Genomic DNA, 8,789 nt, shown 5'->3' with positions numbered 1-8,789 from the left:
GGGGTGTGCGGCAGGACCTACAACGGCCTCCCTTGCTCCTTCTCCATCTCCCTCGGCAAACGTTCCCCGTCTTTCCTCACCTCTGCGGGGCCACCGTCTCTCCTCACCTCTGAGGGGCCAGTTCGCCCGCCCGCTGCTTCACAGCGCTCTCGCCTCCACTCCCAGCATACCCTTCGCGCCACCACTCCGGGCCGCCCGCAATCCCAGCATGCCCTGCGCACCAACACTCTAGAACGCTCGCAATCCCAGCATACCCATCGCTCTGGGCGAGCCCCGCCCACCGCGTGCTCCTGGCCTGCTCTGTAACTCACCACACCGTGAACGCTGCCACAATCACCCACGCGCCCTTGCCTTCCTCGCCAACACCTGCCAGGCCGCCCTGTGGTTCCCTGAGAGAAGAGCTGGGGTTGGCGCCAGTGGGTCTGTCCAGGAGGCCCCTGCCTTCCTCGTCCTCGAGGGAGAGGAGCGCTGCATCCTTGCAGTAGGGCCGCTGGGGAACCGCAGGCACCAAGCCCCGCGCTGACTATGCTGGAGGGCAGTCCGGCCTCAGATACACAAGTCCACCCCTTAGCGAACCCCTGAAAGACCTGCGGCGGCTGAAATGTCCATGACTAGGACATGCTGCGGCGCAGTGTGAAGGGGAAACCTGGGGCAAATGCGGTACAAATATTTACTAAAGTGCCTCCTGTGTTCCGGGAGCTCTTCTAGGAGTTAGTGATGGAGCATTAAGCCAACAACATTCCCTGCCTTCATGGGGCTAACATTGTATTTGGGGGTCGCGGGACAAATAAGATAAATAAGCAAAATATTAATATGGTAGGTGCTGATGGGAGAGGGAGCCAGGGAGTGTTGGGAGAGGCCGTTACAGAAGTCAAAAGGCCTCATGGACAAGGTGGCATGTAAGACATGAAAGAGGGGTGAGGGGAAGACCATGCAGGTATCAGGGAGAACATTGCAAGAGAGGCATTGCAAGGACAAAGACCCGAGGGAGTTGGCTGCAGTGGAGCTGGAAAGAGAAGTAGTGACTTGAGTCCAGAGAAGTTAAAACAGACAAACAGTATCAGGCCTGGTAAGACACATTACATTGTAAGAGATGCACCCAGGCTGCTGTGCTGAGCATAGACTGAAGGGTACAGAAGGACAGGAAGGAGAGCAGTTAGGAGGTAGTAGCATTTATCCAGGAGGGAGATGATGCGGTTTGGATCAGGATATTGGCATAGAGGCGGTGAGATGGCACGGGATAAAAAGGTACTTTGAAGTTACGTCTAATAGGCCTTGGGTATGGATTGATGTGGGATCTGAGAGAGAGGAGTCAGGCATGACTCCAAGGTATTTGTACTAAGGACTTGAAAGAATGGGGTTGCCGTTAAGAGGAAGACTGTGGGGGGAACAAGTTTGGGATGGAGATCAGGAGGAGTTTCGGTTTTGGACATGTGGACATTGAGAAGTGAAGGGGATTCGTTCTGGGGAAAGATCTGTATGTGATAGATGGTATTTAAAACGATGAGTCCAGATCAGATCTCCAGGAGAGTGAGTGTGGATGGAAAAGAAGTCCAAACACTGAAACCTGGTAGACTCCAATGTAAATTCCGGGAGATGAGGAAAACACATGGGTGGAATGTCAGGAAGATTTTCCTAAGTAAGAGAAGATTTGGTACTTTTCAACGTTACATTTTACCAGGTTCTAGCAGTTACGTTGTGAAAGAATGAGATTTTGTATTGTGTTTAATGTTTGATTTACAGTAGAAGAGTAATTATTTTATTGCAAAAATAAATGTTGGCAAAGAGGAGTGTTTTCAGACATCCTCCTAACTCAGTAAGAAAGTGCTCAATCCTTACATATTGTTTGGTTACATATAATCACGGCTGTGAGATCATTGTAAGTGATTATCACAAGGTTGGTGAGCAAAATCAGCCTCCTATGATAAAAATCAGCCTCCTATAGTTTACAATAGTAAGTGAACAAAATACAGTCTTCTCAAACGAACATTCCAACAAATTTAATGTCCTAAACTTAACATGTATAGTCTGAATGTTTTATATTAGTAGTCATTGGAATTATTAAAACAAACCTTTGAAGATTATAGAAAAGCTCTTTATCCTACGTGGTACATTCACATAGGGAAAAACTGTATGAAGACAAACTAAAAAATAAATATAAAATTCAGGTTAAATTTGATGATAACTGTAGATATTCACTAGGCTTTCTTATTTATTTAAATAAGGGAAAAGCCAACTGTTCTTCATTCTGAAAAGCACGGGTCACTGCCTCATGTTCTGAATATCTCTGCAAGATTAAAGATAGTTGCAGTTTTTAATTATGCTCACATCACCAAACACCCAAGTACTAAATAGTCCATTTCTATTCACATAAAAGGTGAAACATATGGGCCTTATTTCAACCTTTATTTGAATAAAAAAACTATGAAACAGAAATTTGCATACCAACTGTATATTTAGTTGTACTAATTATTTTATAGACAGGAATATTGCTTTGATAATATTTGTAAGACCTATGTATCAGACATATAAATTGAAATATATATTTATGGGTGAAATTATATAACTGGAAATTGCTTTAGAATGATTCCATGGGAGGGTGGTGATAAAGAAGAACAAAATTGGCTGTTTTAATAATTGTTGAAAATGAGTGAAGGTTTATATTATCTGTGCTTTTATGCATTACACATAACATCCTCTCTACTTTTGTATATGTTTGAACTTTTATATAATAAAAAGTTTTTTGAAAAAAAAAACTTGTTTTTCAAAAGTAAAACAAATAAAGTGAAGAGATAAGGTACAAATTGGGAGAAGGTATTTTCACATATCTACTCCACAAATGTTTAGTTTCCAGATTATATAAAGAATTCTTACAAATCAATTAGAGTGAAACAGTCACAGAAAAAAGCACAAAAGTCATGCCTGCCTGGGAATCAAAAGGTGGCCAATTAGATTCCTGGTCAGGGCACATACCTGGGTTGCAAGCTTGAACCCCAGTAGGCCATGCAGGAGGCAGCTGATTGATGATGTTTCGCTCTCACCGATGTTTCTCTCTATCCTTCTCCCTTCCTCTCTCTCTAAAAATCAAGAAAAACATGTATGTATTTTTTAAAAACATAAAAGTCATGAAGAGGCATCAATTTACCAGGTAAATGAGTTATTTATGTTCCCCTTTATCTCATTCACAGGTGTTCAGGATGACAAAGAATCATCTTCAGGATTCCACCCACTGGTTTGTTGTTACATTATGTTGTCATACTTAAACTGTTGGAAAATGCAAAGATTAGGCTATATTTTGTAGTTGGGCAAGTACCCTATGAAAATGAAGGTCTTTCCTAAGAAAGGCTATTTGGGGAAGTGTCAGTTCCTTAGACAGGAAACGAACTGTGATGACAAGACTTAGGTGGGGCTGCCGCAGGACTCAGCATGCACCTTAGCCTGGATGTTGAACAGTTGTATGTCTAAGATCATATTTATGGATAGAGTGTTACAGCTGTCCTCAAACATACAGAGGGAGGCTGGAACTCAGAAGGACAGGTCCCTAAAAAGGATCCTCACAATCACTTAAGGAGATTAGAGAATCAGATGGACTTACAGAATTGGTGCCACTGTTTCAATTAGTAAAGGTGAATAAACTGTCAGGCTCTAGAATAATAGTACTTGGTTCATTTGAATGTTCTGCTGTAAGAAAACAAAGAGAGATGCCAGAGGCACACGTATGCCAGAGGCGCTGAGGAGAGCAGGTGGTGGTGGGTGGCAGGGAGTGATACCAGTACTCAGTGAAATCAGGGAAAGAAGGATGTAGCGGATGAAGTTGCAGCCTGGAGACAACTCCATCTCTGTGTCCCAGATTTCATTTCATTTTCAAGTTTCATTCTGTGACCTTTGACTAACCTCATTGTCCTTAGCAAGCATATCAAAGCCTTCTAATTGATAATTATTTGTGTCTTAAAATGTAGCCATAACTATTTTTCTTAGGCTGGAAGGCCATGACAACTAAGATAAATATCAAAGTGGGGATGGCATAGATTATAAACCATCATCTATCATAAGACCACCAGGAGGTATGACCCTTGGCACTGCTGCATTTTTTGTCCCTTTGTCTTGTCAGTCATTTAAATAGGTAGACTATTAAAAAAGCACAGTTGCCCTAACCAGTTTGGCTCAGTGGATAGAGCATTGGCCTGTGGACTGAAGGGTCCCAGGTTCGATTCTGGTCAAGGGCATGTACCTTGGTTGTGGGCACATCCCCAGTGGGGAGAGTAATGTTTGATTGTAGGACATTGTTAGGGAGAGTAACAATGTGTGCAGGAGGCAGCTGATCGATGTTTCTCTCGCATCGATGTTTCTAACTCTCTATCCCTCTCCCTTCCTCTCTGTAAAAAAAAATCAATAACATATATTTTAAAAAAACCACGCACAGTAACAGGAGTGTGTAGCAGGCCCACTGGGTTGTCTGGCTGCTTGGACCCTACATGTCTACAAGTACATTACCTATAATAAATTTTGTTGTATTTTATGGCATTGCCTGCTTCGGTTTTTGGTCTGAAGATACCTTCTTGTTCAGGTGGCCATTACACCTCTGCCCCACGAAGAACCTGTTGGAAGTTATTGTAAGCAGGTAGGCAGGTAAGCATGAAAAGCAGGTCTGGGCAGTGGAAGTGGGGATAAACAGGAGAGCACTGATTAGAGAGGTGTTTAGGAGGAAAAACCTATAGGACTTGGTGATGGATGGTTCCCAAGTTTCTGACTTGGGTGACACCATCAACTGTATTTTATAGAACTGTCTGGAACCTGAACCCTTACAAAGTTAAATAGGATATCTGGAATTTTTCTTATCTACACCATTTCATTCTTGTTCTCTTGTGCTGGAGACAAGAGATTTAAAAAAATATAATATTGCAAAATATAATATTGCAACAATGTCCTACAATCAAACATTGCTCTCCCTAATTACCTGCTCCTACTTAAAGATGGATATAGAAGGAAAATGTGCCTAAGGAAGTATTTACAATAAGATGTCCTGCATATAATTAACTTACTATCTGATGTTAACTGAGGGAAATTGCCTTCCTTCAGCAATGAATTTAAGACATTTGTATTAGCTTTGTGATCAGATCATATCCATTGCTCTCTGCTCCTCATTTCTGCCTCTGATTGATCAGAGATTGCCGTTACAGAAGTCAAAAGGTGTGTTATAAATATATATGAATAAAAGCAACTGGTGTGGTTAACACCTGGCTCCGGGAACAGTCTGGTGTGTTATAAATATATATGAATAAAAGCAACTTCAAGTCATACATGATTAATTTTAAAATGAATAAAATTTTAATAATTGAGAAAATTTTGGAAATTATTACTAATAGAAGGGGAATTGTTTAGAAATCAACCAAGCTATATATACTAGAGATATATAGGGTGTCACCAAAAATGTATACACACTTTAACATTTGATAGCTCAATTTAAAAAAAGTGAAATGTATATTAATAAATATTGCCTTTATAATTCAAAGTGTGTGCATACATTTTTGGGATACCTTATAGATATTTGGGGGAGGATAGAATAACCTATGGTATCATGAGTTTTAAAATACATGAATATAATGCAAATTATCCATGTAGACATTTGAATTAGAGTCCATCTTTGTAGAAGTACCCATTTGTTGAGAGAAGCAGCTATTGTAACTATACAATAGCAAATATAACTATTTACCTAAGTGGGCAGGAAAGAGCTGCTCATGTAAGTCTTGTGCACAAGTTGCAGAAGGAATTGGAAAATAAATTTAAAAATCTAATGTTTGCTTATTTTTGTCTTACAATGAAAGAGAAGGCTGAGTGCTTTCTACAGTATATTTTTACCTGAGGAATTTTAGGAGTAGAACTGGTTTTCTAAATGTTTATAAAAATTCATTTGCTGGAGGGGAAGTCAGGAGTTTATAAGTATTTGTGTTCCTTTACCAGGTTCGTTTGTTTCTAAATTTGCCTATGTTTACTTCACCTTGGAGCACCTGCCAGGTAGGATGTTTCCTCATGCCTGCATTTTAGAATAAGGAAATTTTGTTGAATAATAACAATAATAATAATAATAATAATAATAATAATAATAACACTAGTTAATTCTGTTGATTGCTTTCTGTGCCAGCCCCTATGCTATGAATGTTATAAGCAGTGGTTTAGAATAGTTCACCATCTGGCTCATGGTTATGCATCTGATAAATCACATCTGATAGGACCCAGATCGCTGGCACCAATGTTTTGTTTTTCATCACTTCTAGAGTTATTTGAAAGTGGGACTGAAATCTGAAACAGCCTTGACATTGGATTTAGAGGTAGCCATCCACTCAAGAGATGCATTGCTCTGTCTTGGGGAGATTTAGTAGTCCTGACAACTGTTTGGGAAATAGTATAATTATTTTTTACTATTTTTAAAATATATAGGAAATTTTAACATTAAATGCAAACATTAGAAAAAAGACAAAGTCTCAAATCAATAAACTTCCACCTCAAGAAACTAGAAAAAAACCAAATAAGTAAACCCAAGGCAAGCAGAAAGATATAATAAAGACAGAAATCAATGACATTGGAAAAAAAAAAGGAAAACAATAGAAAAAAATCAAAGAGCAGAAAAGCTGGCTCTTTGGAAAGATCAGTAAAATTGACAAACCTCTAGCAAGAATGACAACAAAAAATGGAATAAGTCACAAATTACTAATATCAGGATATCACACAGACCCTGCAGACATTGAAGGATAGTAAGGGACTATCACGAACAACTATATACACATAGATTTAACAATTTAGATGAAATGGACCAGTTCCTCAAAAAGCACAAACTACCACAACTCACCCAGAATGAAACAGAAAATTTGAATAGCTCCATAACTGTTAATGGACGTTAAACTCATAGTTTAAGACCTCCTAAAAAAGAAATCTGCTGGCCCATATGGTTTCACTGGATACTTTTATCAAACTTTTAAAGAATAACAACAATTGTACATAATCTCTTCCAGAAAAATAGAAAAGGGAATACTTCTCAATTCATTCTATGAAGCAGTATTACTCTGATATCCAAACCAGACAAATGTAATGCATAAACAGAAATCTGCACACTATCTCATAAATATAGATGCAAAAACTCAACCTATAATTCATCCTATATAATAAAAGGCTAATATGCAAATCGACCAAAAGGTGGAACCACCGGTCGCTATGACACGTACTGACAATCAAGGGGCAGAACTCAATGCAGGAGCTACCCCCTTGTTGGTCAGTGCACTCCCACAGAGGAGCAATGCTCACCCAGAAGCTGGGCTGGTGGTGGGAGCCTCTCCCACCTCCGTGGCAGTGCTAAGGATGTCCGACTGCTGGCTTAGGCCAAGCTGTCAGTTGGACATCACCCGAGGACTCCTGGACTATGAGAGGGCGCAGGCCAGGCTGAAGAACCCCTCCCCTCCTCCCACCCCCAGTGCATGAATTTTGTGCACCTGAGCCTCTAGTTAATATATAAAATTATTATATATCATAAACAAGTGAGGTTTATTTCTGAGATGCAGGATGTGTTCAGCATTTGAAAAGCAATGTATTCTATTTTATAAAAAAGGCTAAAAAACGCTTGAGATGCTTGGAAAAATGTTTTCTTCTTGATGGCCATGCATTCCTATATAGGAAGTAAGGGGCAGGGAAAAGTAGGGGTTGACATTCATCCAGGACCTAAAAATGGAAAAACTGTGCTCAGCCCCAGGGAGGATGACCTACATGTGCACCCTGTTGTATAAGTTCTTTTGGAATTAACTACTGTTTCTGAAAAGGACCTTAGTAAATATCAGATGACTTTTTAATATGGTGGACTTTTTCTGCTTTGCTTTTCTCAATCATTTGTAAATCTTCATATGTACCTCCCAAAAGGCTGCTGGGAGGTATTCTTCCAGACTTTATTCCAAGTGCTATCCATCATTTAGGACTCACCTTAGCAATATACTACTGAGACAAGACAAAGATGCCAATACCAGAACTCGCCTAGCCAGTGGTCAACAACGGAGAAGTACAAAAATAATCAGAACGTTTTTAAAGTGTATATATATATATATATATATATATATATATATAGTTGATTTCAGAGAGAGTAAAGGAGACAAACATTGATCGGCTGCCTCCTGCACACCTCCTACTGGGGATCCAGCCGAAACTGGGCTTGTGACCTGACCGGGATTGGAACCGTGAGCTCCTGTTCATAGGTCTACGCTCAACCACTGAGCCACCTGGGCGGGGCCAGAATGTCTTTGCTTTGCTTTTTAAGAACAGTTCCCCTGGGTTTGTTTTTACTGTGAGAACTGGGCAATTTGAGGGTGGGGTGAGGGAAGGGGTTGGTCAAGCGAAATTAGAGTTTGTTCTGGGCAGTACCCTTGTTTCACCCGGACTAAGTGACCGCACTGTGTGTTTCAACGTCCACTAGGCTCGCTTATCTCTCACGTAATGCTAACAAATTACCCGAGACTCGCAGTGGAGAGACTGTTAGAAATTAACCTGCTGGTCTGGCTGACCTGACTTGATTGGGAAATAGCGGCGATTTTGACGTGCGGTCGCTGCCCCGCACCGAATGGACTCTGCGCTGGCCCCTATGGACCACCCCGCCGGGTCGGTCCTTCCCACGCACGTGTACCTTCGCGTCACAGGGGTCACCCCCTGGCCCCAGAGCTTCCCTCTCCCCCTTCTGCGCAGGCGCAAGGAAAGCTCCGCATCGCCCAACCCTTCGCGCAATAGGGCATCTTCAGCCAATCAACACCCGCTTT

The sequence above is a fragment of the Eptesicus fuscus genome, chromosome 12 (assembly GCF_027574615.1).
Source record: "Eptesicus fuscus isolate TK198812 chromosome 12, DD_ASM_mEF_20220401, whole genome shotgun sequence".
Classification (NCBI taxonomy): domain Eukaryota; kingdom Metazoa; phylum Chordata; class Mammalia; order Chiroptera; family Vespertilionidae; genus Eptesicus; species Eptesicus fuscus.
This window is presented reverse-complemented; position numbering follows the sequence as displayed.